The sequence below is a fragment of the Somniosus microcephalus genome, chromosome 30 (assembly GCF_052327205.1).
Source record: "Somniosus microcephalus isolate GS21.2 chromosome 30, FLI_Smic_1.0, whole genome shotgun sequence".
Taxonomy (NCBI): domain Eukaryota; kingdom Metazoa; phylum Chordata; class Chondrichthyes; order Squaliformes; family Somniosidae; genus Somniosus; species Somniosus microcephalus.
Genome location: NC_141016.1, coordinates 37015489 through 37032575, shown reverse-complemented (window position 1 = coordinate 37032575; position 17087 = coordinate 37015489). Strand labels below are relative to the sequence as shown.

General features: G+C 47.2%; 1 protein-coding gene and 1 long non-coding RNA gene across 2 annotated transcripts in view; both read right to left on the bottom strand.

Annotated features, from left to right (window-relative positions):
- LOC147098145 (scavenger receptor cysteine-rich domain-containing protein DMBT1-like) overlaps positions 1-17087 on the bottom strand; it is a 530447-nt gene that overhangs the window by 235034 nt on the left and 278326 nt on the right. The gene's annotated exons all lie outside the window — the stretch shown is intronic.
- LOC147098147 (uncharacterized) lies at positions 831-15146 on the bottom strand. Its single transcript, XR_015074286.1, has 3 exons — positions 15106-15146; positions 14716-14805; positions 831-949 (listed from the first exon to the last, which is right to left on the bottom strand). It is a non-coding gene; the product is annotated as an uncharacterized LOC147098147 (long non-coding RNA).

The window sequence follows — 17087 nt, the reverse complement described above, 5'->3', positions numbered from 1 at the left end:
AAGTGACATATCAGGGAGAATATTGTGAGTAGTGAAAAAGACTGCATTTGATTGTATGTTGTGTTGGTGAATTGTTTAATCCTCTCTCTCTCTCTCAAGCTGTTTGTTTTTTCCTTTCAGGTAAAAGTCAGCGGAAAATCCCGGATGCGATGTCCCGGGGCGTGTCACAGAGTAGCGGGAAATATTGTGTGTGAAATCTGAGAGAATATACATTAACTTTTCGAACAGTGTGTACATGCTGAATGTGCTTCTCTTCACGATATAAACAACACTTTAGTTTATCAATCGCCATGTTAATTTGTTTTGAAATAAATAGATTTAGCTCTTTATATTTTGGCTGCGTTCTGCTTAATTAAAATTATAAAACAAAGAATGTATTCGGATCATTGCTCTGTCTATATTAATACTGTAAGACACTGCTCTGCGTGGATTAATCAACTCTGTAACAGAGATTAAGAACCTATGTTTATTGTTGAAGGTTTTATATGAACTTCATTTTGTAACCGCTTCACTTTTTCATCCTCTATTTAAGATGGTTCTCAACCTGCAGGGGGGTCAAATGATGTATATAGCGTTTAAAAATATAAAATGCATTTTATAAATATTATGTTTGAAATTTGTGCCTTTGTCGATGTTCATGTTTTTATTATGTCCCATGAGTAAACACACACAAATTCCTAGATACAGCAGAATATTGTTTTACTGCACGACACCTGCCCCTGGGAATTCGGCGTATGGCGGGAGACCCGGAGAATCTGATCAGAGTTCCACGGCCACTGTTATTGGACTTTAATTCTAAAAGCTAAATACTTCAGTTATTCAGACGCAGTGAGCAATGATCACTCAATCAGCAAAACGACTGTACCGTGCAGTGTCCGCCAGCAGGTGGCGAACATTATTATAAATAAAAACAGAAAATGCTGGAACCACTCAGCAGGTCAGGCAGCATCTGTGGAAAGAGAAACAGTTAACGTTTCACGTCAGTGATATCTTCAGAAATCTAAAATGTTAGAGATTAACCGCTTTTAGTAAATAAAGAGCCAGGGAAAAGGGGGCATGAAAAGATCAAAAGGCTGAAGGTCTGTGATTGGATGGAGGGCAGGAGTGATTCAGTGAATCCTCGCTTCCCTCACTCTGATCCATGTCCCTGTGAACTTGCAGCATTCCATTCTCTCAGGTACAAACCTGACATTATCATTAAATCTGCTGATAAGGGAGTCGCTGTTGTTGTGTGATGAAAATAGCGCCACCTTGTGGAGTCTAAACACAAAGGCCCACAATTTGCGATCGGAGGTTTCCCGCGGGTGGAAGCCTCCGACCTGTGAAAAATCTCCGCATTTCCCTGGTGGCCCGGGAGGTTTGGAGTCTCGCGATCCTGGGTTTCTCCGGGTCCGCGCGGGCAGAGGCCCAGGGATCTCAGGTGCGCATGCGGCTCACAAGCACCCCTGGGGTCACATGGGCCAGCTCAACCAATAAAAGAAGGGAATCCCCATTCATACTTCTGGGAGTTTCGTGCGTCCGGAGCTCCCATAAATATGAATGGGGATCACTTTAAAAATACACGAACTCATAAAATAAATAAATAAATTACATAGTTAATATTAATTAAAATGCCTTTTAATGCTATTGTAATCGAAAAATTAATGTTTTGAATAAATATGTATTAACGGAACTAATAATAATCTTAACTTATTGGACAGGGATGTTAATGTATAAATGTGTGATAACATTTTATTTAGCTTTTTTTAAACTCTTATTCTGGTAACAGCAGGCCTTACACCTGCATTTATCAGGCATAAGAATTTCACAGGCATTCAGCGGGCGTAAGTTGGGCAAATAGCGGAAATCTCCACCGGCAGAGGCCCATCTCCCTGGGATACGGAGGATCTGTCAAGAAGATTCCGATGCCTAAATCTGGAACCAGCGCGGCCCCTACGGTCACGTACACATCTCGTACACACCCGTAGGTGTCGCAAAATACACCCCAAACTCTGACATCTCCTCGTCCCTCCCCCGCACCGTGACCCCACCACCGAACATCAAGCAATCCTTTCCCAGACTGGCACTGACCTCATCTCCTCTGGAGATCTTCACCGCACGGCCTCCAAACTCATAGCCCACTAACCTGGCACAGCCCCTGCTGCCTCCTTTCAAACATCCACAGACAGGACCCCGCCGGTAGAACAATCATATCAACCTGTTAATGCCCCCGGAACTGATTTCTTCCTATCACAACTGTAAATGTTCTCCCCTTGTCTAATCTCTTCCGACGCCATTCACCTTTTTCACCATTCCAGTTTCTTGGTCATAGCCGTCTCCTTTTCACCATAGATGTCCAGTCCTTCTACAACCTCACTCCCACCAGGAAGCCCAGTCGCTCTACACCTCCACATCACCAGGATGGGCTGCGGTCCCTGCGCTTCTTCCATACATGGAGGCCCAACCAATCCTGATCCACAACCACCCTCCTCCACCTGGCACACACTCGGTCTCACATTAAACAGCTTTTCCTTTGACGCTGCTCACTTCCTCCAAATAAATTTGTCACTGGTGAACCTATATGGGTCCAAGCTATGCCGGTCTTTTAACGTTATATATGGAATATATATTCCTTGCTTCAGACCAAGTCAGGTCACATCCTTGACATCTTTTATCTGGTGCGTTGATGTCTGTGCGGCTTCCTGCTCAAGCCGTGAACTGAAAAATTTCATCAATTTTGCTTTAAATTCCACCGTTTCACATGGCCAACTCGAACTCTTCCCTTCCGTTCTTGACTTCCTGTCTACATGTCTTGGGTTAGGTTGTTTAAAGTGAATCCCACAGCTACCTTGATCATACTTCCTCCAAACCTGCTTCGAGTAAGGTCTCCATTCCATTCTCCCAGTTTCCCTGTCTGTATCACACGATGATGCCACCTTCAATACTGGTGCCTCAACAATGCCCTCCTTTTTGCTTTCCAAGGATTCCCCTCCACAGAGGTTGACAGGACCCTCGACTGTGGATGGAGAGAAAACACAGCGAACTACAAGCCAGTTAGCCTGATATCAGTCATCGGGAAAATGCTGGAATCCATTGTTAAGGAAGTGGTATCAGGGCACTTAGAAAATCATAACATGATTAGGTAGAGTCAACATGGTTTTATGAAAGGGAAATCATGTTTGACAAATTCATTAGTGTTTTTTAAGCATGTACCTAGCAGGGTAAATAAAGGGGAACCAGTGGCTGTAGTATACTTGGAATTCCAAAAGGCAATTGACAAGGTGCCACGTAAAAGGTTATTACATATGATTAGGGCTCATGGGATTGGAGGTAATATAGTAGTATGGATTGAGGATTGGTTAACATACAGAAAACAGAGTAGGTATAAAAAAATCTTTTTCATGTTGGCTGGCTGTATCTAGTGTGGTGGCGCAAGGATCAGTATTGGGGCCTCAGCTATTTACAATCTATATTAATGACCTAGGTGAAGGGACCGTGTGTAATGTATCCAAGTTTGCTGCAGATGCAAAGCTAGGTGGAACAGTAAGCTGTGAGGAGAAACAGTCTGCACTGGGATATAGATAAACTAAGTGAGTGGGTAGTAAGGTGGCACATGGAGTATAATGTAGGGAAATGTAAGGTTATTCACATTGATTCAGCCAGGTGTGTGCACATAGCGACCTTGCATTAACCTCTTCAGCAATCTCCAGCCAGGCAGCCTTTGTCTGTGAGGAGGCTTCCTCCGGTCTTCAGGAGTCATAGGTTCATCGAGTCAGAACGGCACAGAAGGAGGCCATTCGGCCCATCGAGACCGGACCGGCTTTCTGCTGAGCAATCCAGTCAGCCCCATTCCCCTGCCCTATCCCCGTAGCCCTGCAAGTTTATTTCCCTCAAGTGCCTATCCAGTCTCCCCTTGAAAACATTGAGTGTCTCCGCTTCCACCACATCTGTCGGCAGCGAATTCCAGGTCCTCACCACTCGCTGCATAAAAAGGTTTTTCCTCACAGCAACCCCGTATCTCTTGCCCAAAATCTTAAATCTGTGTCCCCGTGTCATTGTACCATCAACTCGTGGGAACAGCCTTTCCTCGTTAGCGTATCCAAACCTGTCATAATCTGTACACCTCCATCAGATCACCCCTCAGCCACCTTTGCTATAATGAAAACAAATCCAGCTTCTCCAACCTGTTCTTGTAGCTAAGATCCCCCATCCCCAGAACCATTCTGGTAAATCTCCTCTGCACCCTCTCAAGGGTCTTCACATCCTTCCTAAAGTGTGTGGTCCAGAACTGGACGCAATACTCCAGTTGTGGCCTAACCAGCACTTTATAAAGATTCAGCATCGTGTCATTACATTTGTACTCAATATCTCTATTTATGAAACACAAGATCTCATATGCTTTGCTAACCACACTCTTAATATGTCCCGCCACCTTCAGGGACCTAAGCTCATTAACTCCCAGGTCCCTCTGACCCTGCACACTCTTTAAAATTGTGCCATTAAGTGTATATTGCCTCTCCCGGTTCCTTCTGCCAAATTGCATCACCTCACACTTCTCTGTATTAAATTCCATCTGCCAATTGTCTGCCCATTCTGCTCGCTTTCCTATGTCCTGTTCCAGTTGATTGGTATCATTCTCACTGTTTGCTACACCCCAAGTCTGGTGTCATCGGCAAATATAGAATTTCCAGGTCATTTATATATATCAAAAAAATCAATGGGCCCAGCACTGACCCTAGGGGAACACCACTGTCTACCATCCTCCAGTCTGAAAAACAGCCATTATCCACAATTCGCTGTTTACTGTCCTTAAGCCAAGTCCATTTCCAAGCTGCCACTGACCCACCTATTCCATGAGCCTCAATTTTGTTAACAACCTTCTGTGTGGTACTTTTTCAAACGCCTTCCTAAAATCTATGTAGACAACATCCATTGCATTCCCTTCATCGATCCTCCGTTACTTCATCAACAATTTCAATTCGATTAGTCAAACATGATCTGCCTTTTACAAGTCCGTGTTGGCTCTCCTTAATTAGCTTAAACGTCTCCAATTTTAGGCTTGATTATTTTTTCTAAAACTTTACCCACCAGTGATGTTAAACTGACCGGCCTGTAGTAACTAGGATTGTCCTTACACCCTTAGGGAACAGAATCTCCCTGCGTCCTCTTACTCCCTGCAAAAGAGCTTGCAGCGAGTCCTCAGTGAATCGGGGAGCAGCCTTGGATTTTGAGCACTCAGGGTCACCTTGGCCCATTCAAGCTGCAGCAGTAACGAGAAATGAGAGGCTGAGGCTACATGGAGCCCTTAAAAACAAGTGTAGCTGTGACCTCATCAGTGCAGAACAACAGACCCGCTCCCAGTCACTGCAGCAGGCAGCGCGCACCACGGGACTAATTGGTCCAACTAAATCAAAATGGGACATCGGGAGCGGCTGAAACCGGCAGCGGGTCCGAAACCCGCCCACCAGGCAACCCGGCTCCATCCCGCCTCCTCCACTAAAATCAAGGCCGGCTGCAAATTTGTCCCGAACTCCATCAAAGTTCTGTTTTTGCTCCCAGCCTGATGTATAATTACCCTGATAACTTTAAGGAAGATAAATTATCTTAACGACAATGTGATTCTGTCTCAGGGAAAGTGCGGGCTCTCCAAATGTATCACTCGCTAACTTGTGGCCATGGCAACGATGCATCTACTGGTCCTTATCGTCAGTCTGATATTGAGGCAGATTCCTATTGCTTTTTGGGAACAGATTCGTTTTGTGGAGTCCATTCCACTGTGTAATATCCACACGGTCCTGCTTTATGCAGCCATGCGCTGTTCTGTCTGGTTCACAGTCACTTTCACCTTTGATCAATTTGTGGTCATTTGTTGCCAAAAGCTCGAAACTAATTATTGCTCCGAGATAATGGCGGCTGTGGTTCTAGGAACAGTGACTATGCTGAATTGTTTAAAGAACATTTTCCAGCTCTTTATGTTAACAGATTGGAATATGCTTGGGAACTCGCCCTGGTTTTGTTTTGTCACAAGCTGGGTTCGCATTTCACGGGTGTGGGGAGCTATCGAATTCCTTCATTATATTCTAACCCCGTGTGTCCCATTTATTCTGATTTTGCTGCTCAATGCTAAAACTGTCAGATACATTTTCGTCCCCAACAGGACCCGTGCCTGCTTCCGAATTTTAGTACCTGCATTTTGCACTGACATTATTTTAAAGGCAAGGCTATACCTAAATCTAAATTAGATGAATGTTTGGAGAAGTATATCCATCAACATAAGTGTATGGACTTGACCCTTGACACTGTCCTGCAAGCTGATCGATCAGATTGGGTCAGAATTTGATTTGAGGAAGATTTAGATATAAAACAAAATTATAAAGATAAAATGCCTGATGGTCCAAAGCTTATTTATGGCCTGTTACGCTCTCTCTAAACAGATAGAGGAGTGTGAAATCCAGTGTGATGAGCTGGAATCTGCTAACTTAGCAGAAAAACAAAGCTTGCAGAGTGAGAAGCAGTCGGTTAAACAGACTCACTGGCTCCCCAGGTTAATATGAAACAATAGGTTTGGAGGAGGTGAATGCATGAGTCCAGCGTGAGAATTCATAGCTGAGCGATGATGTGTCAGAGCTAGATCGAGCATTCAGAATGGTGCTTCAGGACAGAAGTGATGGCACCCCAGCCCGGCGTGAGGTTGAAAAGGCCATCCGACAACTGAAGGACAACAAGGCCTCAGGAGCAGATGGAATCCCCGCTGAGAAATTAAAGTATGGCAGACAAGCACTACTGGCGTGAATTCATGAACTCATTTCTCTTATCTCAGAGACGCCGTAATTGTGACCATCTTCAAGAAAGGTGACAAGTCTGATTGCCGTAATTACAGAGCAGTTTCCCTGTTGTCTGACACAGGGAAAGACATCGCAAGAATCCTCCTCAATCGCCTTTTCCCAGTGGCCGATGAGCTCCTCCCAGAGTTGCAATGTGGATTGCGCCCAATAAGGAGCACAATGAACATGATCTTCACCGCACTTCAATTACAAGAGAAAAGCGGGGAACAGGGGTACATGGCCTTCTTTGATCTCACAAAGGCCTTCAACACTGTCAACCATGAGGGATTCTGGAGTGACCTCCTCAAATTCGGCTGCCCTCAAAAGTTTGTCACCATCCTCCGCCTGCTTCACGACGACATGCAAGCCGTGATCCTGACCAACGGTTCCACAACAGACCCAATTCACATATGAACCGGGGTCAAACCAGGCTGTGTCATCGCACCAACGCTCTTCTCCATCTTCCTTGCTGCAATGCTCCATCTCACCCTCAGTAAGCTCCCCACTGGAGTGGAGCTAATTTACAGAACAAACTGGAAACTGTTCAACCTCCGTCACCTCCAGTCCAGATCCAAGGTCGTCCCATTCCCTGTCATCGAATTACAGTATGCAGACGACGCTTGCATTTGCGGTCACTCGGAGATCGAACTCCAAACCATCGTCAACACCTTCATCAAAGCATACGAGTGCATGGGCATTATACTAAACATCCGTAAGACAAAAATACTCTACCAACCTGCCCCCGCCACACGGTACTGCCCCCCAATTATCAAAATCCATGACAAGGACTTGGACAACGTGGACCACATTCCATACCTGGGGAGCCTACCGTCAACAAGGGCAGACGTCAATGACGATGTCCAACACCACCTTCTGTGTGCCAGTGCAGCCTTCGGTCGCCTGAGGAAGGGAGTGTTGAAGACCAGGACCTCAAACCCAGCAGCAAGCTCATGGTCTACAGAGCAGCAGTGATACCTGCCCTGCTGTATGCCTCAGGGACATGGACCATGTACAGCGGGCACCACAAAGCACTGGTGCGGTACCACCAATGCTGCCTCTGCAAGATCCTGCAAATCCATTGGCAGGATAGGCGCACCAAGGTCAGTGTTATCGCTCAGGCCAACATCCCCAGCATCGAAGCTTTAACCACGCTCGATCAGCTCCGATGGACTGGTCACATTGTCCACATGCCCAATACGAGACTCCCAAAGCAAACACTCTACTAGGAGCTCCAGCATGGAAAGAGAGCCCCAGGTGGGCAGAGGAAACGCTTCAAGGACACCCTCAAAGCCTCCTTGAAAAAGTGTAACATCCCCATTCACACCTGGGAATCCCTGGCCCAAGGCCGCTCAAAGTGGAGGAGAGGCATCAGGGAAGGCGGCAAACACCTCGAGTCTGACAGTTTAAGCATTGCGCAGGCAGCGCAAGGAGCGCACTTTAACCCAAGCACCCCACCCACCAGCCCCTTCAACCACCGTCTGTCCCATCTGTGACAGAGATTGTAGGTCCCGCATTGGACTCATCAGTCACCTGTGAACTCATTTTTAATGTGGAAGCAAGTCATCCTCGGTTCCGAGGGACTGCCTAAGGGTAGTGTGGCGAGCTGTAACATGGAGACAACATACGCTGCCTCTGTATCCGAGGGCCGATCAGCGGTGGCTGCCCTGTATCCCCCAGTAGCTGCCCCCAGAGCTAGTAAAAGAGGGTAATCAGTTGGGACAGGGCTTGAGATCTGAATCTGACAGTGAGGGTGATGTGCTTCTGATAGAGGCAGTGCAGAGATCAGGACAGGGGCCGGTGCCTCCGGTATCGGGGTTGTTGCGGTCAGTCCTGCAATACCCAGATGCAGATGCAGATAATGTGGAGCCATCAGCAGCTGCAGCAGATGCTGCTCCGACCTCAGGGAAAATTTTAAAAGAATTAGCAAAGGATGGAGGGATGTTCGACCCTGACAAGTGATCGATCTTTGAGCATGTTAGGCAGGTGGAAGATGTGAGGATCAGGCTGCAAATACAGCCGGAGGACCTGATACGGCTTCTTCCTCTCAGCCTCCCTGTGGACAATGGCGCTCGATTCCCGCTCATGGTCAAGAGGGCAGGAAAACTCCCCCGCAGTTGTTGGGAAGTTACAGCAGTCTCTACAGCCGGAGGAATCAGGGTGGCCTTGGTTCCTGGGACTAGGCAGAGTCCCAGTGAAGTCCCGGTTGAGTATTGTGATGGGTTATGGTGCTGATGGACGCGTGTCCCTGAACTGCCCCAGGCTGCCGGTAACTTGACTCACAGAAAGTCGCTAGTTCGAGGTCTTCAGCCTGCCCTGCAGCCGCGCCTGGAGGAATCATGTCACTGGCAAACGCTCTGCTTTTCCCATTTACAAGCGGCTCTGATTCGCCTGTGGAGCAGCCGGAGATAGGCACCGGGATGCAACAAGCCTAAACTAGCCGGGTTTGAGGAGCCCAACCAGCAACAGCAGGTGGAGCCACTGATAGCAGAGGGGCTGATCAGAGCGATAATTGGGGGCCGGATCTGGAATCCACCGCCTCACAGCCCTGGGTGGAATCAGGATCGCGGGAGCGGACCCGGCCCGGGAAGGTGGAGCACAAAAACCTGATGCCGGGGAAACCCGGGCAATGGACCCCGCCCACAAATACTGTCTGACCAATTAGATCACAGCAACACTCCTGTCGCTCACTGGCGTTTGAGAGTCCCGCCCACATTGTGACATTGGGTTCTGAGAGCCCCGCCCACATTGTGATGGATGAGGGGTCTGGGAGCCCCGCCCACATTGTGACGGATGGAGTGTCTGGGAGCCCCGCCCACATTGTGACTGATGGGGTGTCTGGGAGCCCCGCCCACATTGTGATGGATGGGGGGTCTGAGAGCCCCGCCCACATTGTGAGAGATGGGGGTCTGGGATTGACGGTTTCGGGCCTCGCGGGTGGTCCTGGCACCGCTCCAATTTGACGACGAATGATTGCTTGTTTAATCTCACCAACCGACTGCTGATGTTCCCAGGAAAGGTGACAGAGGAGGTTATATGAGAACATAAGAAATACGAGCAGGACTAGGCCATACCGCTCTCGAGCCTGCTCCACCTTTCAATAAGTTCATGGCTGATCATCAACACCAACTCCACTTTCCCACCCGATCCCCATATCCCTCGATTTCCCAGAGTGCAAAAATCTATCGTTCTCTGTCTTGAATATACTCAACGACTGAGGATCCACAGCCCTCTGGGGCAGAGAATTCAGAAGATTCATAGCCCTCTGAGTGAAGAAATTCTTCCTCATCTCTGTCCTAAATGGCTGACCCGTTATCCTGAGACTATGACCCCTAGTTCTAGACTCTGCAGCCATTGGAAACAATCTCTCCGCATCTACCTTGTCAAGCCCTCGAAGAATTTGATTCGTTTCAATTAGAACACCTCTCATTCTTCTAAACTCCAGAGAATATAGACCATTCTACTCAATCTCTCCTCATAGGAAAGCCCATTCATCCCAGGAGTCAATCTAGTGAACCTTCATTGCACCCACTCTGAGGCAAGTATATCCTTCCTTAGGTAAGGAGACCAAAACTGTGCACAGTACACCAGGTAAAGCCTCACCAAATCCCATATAATTGCAGCAAGACTTCCTTATTCTTATATTGCAACCTGCTTGCAAAAAAGACTAACATACCATTTGCCTTCCTAATTGCTTGTGGTACCTGCATGTTAACTTCCTCTGATTTGTGTGCAAGGGCTCCCAAATCACTCTCAAGATCACCATGTACTCATCTCTGACATTTTACGAAATATTCTCCTTTCCCATCTTTCCTGTCGAAGTGGATAATTTTACACTTCCACACATTATACTCCATCTGCCAGCTTCTTGCCTAATCACTTAACTCGTCTATATCCCTTTGCAGCCACTTTACATCCTCCTCACAGCTTACTTTCCCACCGGTTATATGCAATCACAACACGGTTGCAGTGGCTATAAAAGATGGAGACCTGGGTCTGGATGTTCTGCTCATGTGTCTCCCAGAACTGAAACAATTAGAACCCACGGCGGAGTTTCATACTGACTTCATCACTCATAAACCTGACTGTGGCAGGGCCAGTACAGAAGGTAAGTCTCTCATCCTGACCCACTTCACCAGAGACAGCAACCCTCTCTGAGAAAGACAGTACCCTCACCCCATAGATTGGCCGTACCCCTACCCTAGAAAGACAGTACCCTCACCCCATAGCCTGACAGTACCCCTACCCTAGAGAGACAGTACCCCTACCCCAAAGACTGGCAGTAGCCCTACCCTAGAGAGGCAGTCCCTCTACCCCATAGATTGGCAATACCCCTACTTTAGAGAGAGAGAGTACCCCTACCCCATTGATTGGCAATATACCTATACTAGAGAGACAGTAACCCCGCTCAAAAATTGGCAATAAGCCTATACTAGAGAGACAGTACACCTACCCCATAGATTGGCAGTACACCTATACTGGAGAGAAATTTCCCCTACCCAAGAGAGAGAGACTATCCTCCCGAGAGAGACCGCAACACTACACGAGCGAGGGAGTAACCTAGTTTCGAAAAACTGTACCCCAGACAAGAGAGCCAGTAACCCTACCAGAGAGGAGAGTGAGAGGCAACATTGCTAAGTTAGAGAGAGAGCACCCCTGACTGACAGAAGCAGTTTGGCTTCCCGAGAGAGAAAGTACCACTACCGTGAGAGATATTATGCCTTCTGCAGAGAGACAGAACCTCAGCCGAGAGAGAAAATGCCCGAATGAGACAGTGCCCGAGGGAGACAGTGCCACTACCCGAGAGAAACATTACCCTTACCCGAGAGAGACAGTGCCACTTCCCGAGAGAGACGGTGCCCATACAGGAGAGAGACAGTGCCCCAACCTGAGAGAGACATTACCCCTACCCGAGAGAGAAAGTACCCCTACATGAGAGAGACAGTACCCCTATATGAGCGAGACAGTACACCTAGCTGAGAGCGACATTGCCCCTACCCGACAGAGACAGTACACCTACATGAGCGAGACAGTAAACCTACAGGAGAGTGGAAGTGCCCCTACCCGAGAGGCATTACCCCTACCCGAGAGAGACAGTGTCCCTTCCCGAGAGGCAATACCCATACTCGAGAGAGACAGTACCCCTACCCAAGAGAGACAGTGCACATACCCAAGAGGGACAGCGCCCCTACCCGAGAGACACTGTACCCCTACCATAGATTGAACACCTCCCTGATAGAGACAGTTCCCTTAACCGGGAGAGAGAGTACATCTACCCGAGAGAGACTGTACCTCTACCTGAGACAGAATTTGCAAAATGGGACAAACATCCAATTGAGATCCTACATGCAGAATTCTGTAAAAGTATCCTCCGGACTCAAAGGAAAACCGTAAACAATGCATGCAGGGCAGAACTATGCCAATATCCATTAATAATCACTATCCAAAAAAGCGCCACCACATTTTGGAAACACCTAGAAATGAGCAACCCCCAATGCTATCATTACGAAGCCCTGAAATTCCAAGAGAGGACCATAAAGAAGAATACCCTCAGTCAACTAGTCCTGGGACTCAGTGAAGTAACTACCAACACTACTAACAATAACCAACCCAAGGACAGTGACAGTGTAACACAAAGAATTCGACCCAACATAATCGTCGCTAAGCAAAAGGAAAAATAAGAATATAAGAACATAAGAACATAAGAAATAGGAGCAGGAGTAGGCCAATCGGCCCCTCGAGCCTGCTCCACCATTCAATAAGATCATGGCTGATCTGATCCTAACCTCAAATCTTCTATCACTCTGCATCCACCCGAACCCATGTGAACTCCCGGGAGAGGCGAAAAACCAGATAAAGACCCAATGGCCAATTTGGGAGAAAAAAATCTGGGAAATTCCTCTCCGACCCATCTAGGCGATCGAAATTCTTCCAGGAGATCACTCTGTCCCTATATTTTCTACAGTACTTACCTTCTGTAAAGGCGATCTCCACCCCAGCCAGGAACAGGAATAAAACCATCTCCTGAAATCTAACAGAATTAGAACACAGTAGGAGCAGAACAAGGCTACACGGCCCCTGGGCCCGCTCCACTACCCACAGGGCCATGACCATTCCGAACCCAGACTCATGTCCAATTTCCTGCCCGCTCCCCGTAACCCTTTATTCCCTTTACTTCTAGGAAACTATCTATTTCTGTTTTAAATTTATTTAATGATGTAGCTTCCACAGCTTTCTGGGGCAGCAAATTCCACAAACCTACCACCCTCTGAGTGAAGAAGTTTCTCCTCATCTCAGTTTTGAATGAGCAGCCCCTTATTTTAAGATTATGCCCCCTAGTTCTAGTTTCACCCATCATTGGGAACATCCTCACCGCATCCACCCGATCAAGCCCCTTCACAATCTTATATGTTTCAATAAGATCGCCTCTCATTCTTCTGAACTCCAATGAGTAGAGTCCCAATCTACTCAACCTCTCCTCATATGACCACCCCCTCATCCCCGGGATTAACCGAGTGAACCTTCTTTGTACTGACTCGAGAGCAAGTATGTCTTTTCTTAAGTATGGACACCAAAACTGTATGCAGTATTCCAGGTGCGGCCTCACCAATACCTTGTACAACTGCAGCAATACCTCCCTGTTTTTATATTCCAACCCCCTAGCAATATGTCATATTGGGCAGAAACAACAAAAACCCAAAGCAAACTCAATTGCTACTTGGCCCTAAACAGACAATACAACTTGGCTGATTACCTGACCAGGGTAAAGCATAGCAAAATGAGAAAAACCTTGACAATGTACAGACTTAGTGAACATAGCCTGGCGATCGAAAAAGGTAGACACAGGCAGACCCAGCTACCAAGAGAGGATAGCATATTCTCTCACTGCAGTCAGGGAGTGGTGGAGACAGAGATGCACTTCCTCACAGCGTGTAGAAAATATCAGGGCATAAGGGAGAATTTCTACCCAAAATTCACAAAAATATGCCCGGAATTCAGGAATTTGAATGACGACCCAAAATTCCCATACCTACTAGGTGAAGAGAGAAATTGTGTAACCTTAGCGGCACACTATGTTACAGCTTGCCATAAACAGAGGGACAACCACTAAATATAAGAAAAGAGTATATAAAAATTATATGAATGTATACTTATACACTCAGGGATACATCTGTTTGTACACTGTATGGATAGATCTGTATTTTTGTGTACAACCGTGAATGTTATTCGATGCTTTGGCAACATAAGATGTACCTTGTCATGCCAATAAAGCGATTTGAATTGAATTGAATTGAATTGACAGAGAGTACCCCTACCCGAGAGAGACAGTACCCCTACCCAAGAGAGAATGTACCCATACCCGAGAGTGACAGTACCCTTACTCGAGAGAGACACGACGTCTACTTGAGAGAGACACTACATCTACTTGAGAGAGACACTATCTCTACTTGAGAGAGACACTACCTCTACCTGAGAGAGACTGTGCCCCTACCCGAGAGAGACAGTATACCCTTCCCGAGAGAGACAGTGTCCCTACCCGAGAGAGACAGTACCCCTTCCCGAGAGAGACAGTACCTCTACCCAAGAGAGACAATACCCCTTCCCGAGAGAGACAGTGTCCCTACCCGAGAGAGATAGTACCCCTAACCGAGAGAGACAGTATCCCTACCCGAGAGAAACAGTACACCTACCAGAGAGTGACAGTGCCCCTACCCGAGAGTGACAGTACCCCGACCCGAGAAAGACGGTACACCTACCCATGAGATATGGGTACATATTCCTGTAAGAATTAATGTGTCAGCATGGAACATTGAAACCTATGAATATTTTGAGATCACTACTGGAGTTAGTAATTTAGTGTATGAATTATATCTGATACTCGAATAATATCACTCACATGCCCAATATCACTTACATGGTTGTCAGGCTAGTTCACCATAGAGATCGCAGCGACACGTCAGGAGTGGTATGAAGTGTCCTTGGAGGAAGTTGGAACTGGAACTGCCTGTTGGAACATATAATGGAGAATTTTAGCACTATTAAATAGAGAGAAGGCAGTTGGGATCGATATACCCATGATTGATGGGATTAGAGAACAGGCAATACAAGGGTCATTGACGGTGGAAAACATGCACAACTTTGCAGAAAATTTGAGGGAAGTACAAAGTGCTTTCAATAAGTTGAGCAGTAATATCAATGCAATGATGACTAAAAGATAAAGGGAAACGGCCTGTGGATTGACAGGACCGTATTTTCCGTTCGGAGGTTTCCTGCGTGCGGTTCTGGAATAAATCCACGGTCTTACCCGAGGGTTCTCAAGGTCCGGACACTTCCGCTCCTGGGCCTCTCCAACTGGAAATATGCAGGGCCCACGTATCCCAGAGGCACATGCGGTTCGCAAGCGTCCCTGGGATGATGTGGGCCATGGGGAGCCAATCAAAGAAGGGAACCTCCCTTCATACACTTGACAGATAGACCTGTCCAATATATGAATCGAGATCACCCCAAAAACAATCAAACATTCAATATATATTGTTTTTAAATCACGTTATTAAAATTAGTTGAAAGTACATTAAAATTAAATATTTTAAACAAAAATTTAACTTTTTTACAAAAATAACTAACCTAACTAAACTGGGTTAAAATAAACTTACCTGTTTTTAAAGCATTTTTAAATGATAAATGAGCGATTTTTTACTTTTTTCAAATCTTATGCTGTTACAAACAGGCCTTACACCTGCTTACTCCCGACCTCTCTCCTCTTGGAAAGTGCGCTTGTGTGTGAACAGTGAGTGAAAGCAACGATGGGTATGGATGTGAAGCCCTCCTCAGTGGAATATCCCGCCGGCACAGGAATATTGTGCTTTCTTACCGGCCCTGGTGAGTGACCAGAAGTTCCCTGGCAAGTGAAGATCTGAACTTCGAGAAGGGAGTTGGTGTCCTCAGAGGACAGTGGGCATATTCGGGTGAAGTTCTGTGGATTGGGGTGGAAAGAGGGGCGGACGTATCGGGGATTCTGTTACATTTCAATTCCCAGCTCCTCCAGCTCGAGGGTTTGGCAACCCTCCAGGATTGCTTGGGATTCTCCAGTAAGGAAAGGATAATCTCCAGGACACGGCTGCAAGCAGAACTCTGGGAAAATATCATCGGGGGCATTAAAAAGTATCTATTTTTTTCAATTTCGTTGAACAATGCCCTGAAATCTGGAGACGGACTGGTCAATGCAATAAGACTATTGAGCCGGCAGTTTCCTTCTGCAAATGACCATTTCATTGCCAGTGTTTAATTGAGGTCATATATTCCGCAACCGAGCCGCTGCCCGTAATATCGGAACCACAACAACAGCAACTTGCATTTATATAGCGCTTTCAATTGAGTCAGACAACCCAAGATGTTGCACAGGAGCTTAAACATTGACACGGAGCCACAGAAGGAGATTTTATCCCAGGTGACCAAACACTTGGTCAAACAGATCGGGGGAAACTGGGCCACGCCCTCGTTAATTCAGTAGTAGCTTCCCAAGAAGTTGGTCGAAGTGCTCCCCCTCCTTCTTGGGGCGCAACTACTCAATGACGCGGCGCTACATGCAGCAGCGTCACGCACGGGGGAACGTAGCACCGCGTCATTGCAGGTCTCCGCCCCTGATTAAAGGGGAGGGGCCTAGCGCTGCATGCACCAGGGCCCTGCCGGACCACCAGGGAGTGGTGTGCCGCGGAAACAGCCCAGCTATCAAGAGGAATGGCGGGCTGAGCGATTGTGGCCAGCACCCCAGATACAAAATGTTAAAGGTGGGAAGATGCTGGCAGTCAGCCAAAATAAAAATGACCGCCCGACACCTGCCCTTTAAGTAGTGCCTCCGCCCGCTACTGCCGCTGCAAAACCGCTGACTGATCCTGTTGGTCCCATCGCCCGGCGATAATTCAGGGGGCGGGCACAACGGAAGTCTGCGGCCAGGGCGCTGTGCATGATGATGATATCGGCCCAGATATTGCGATCCCTACGGGTGGGCACGCGCTGTGTACTCACCCGTAGTGACATGGGAAATGCCGGTTTCAGGCATGCACAGCACACGCGCTGAAAACCGGCATTTCCGGTCCATCAAGAATTGTCTAGACAGATCCTCCGGCCGCCCTGGAGAAGGGCCTCTGTGGGCGGATCATTCCGCTTTCTGGAGACCCTCCTCCCGCAGATAACACTTAAGGCCTGCTTTTACCCGGAAAAGAGTTGAAAATAAAGTTTAAAAAATATATCATTCACTGATTTATCATTTAAAAATACTTTAAAAAA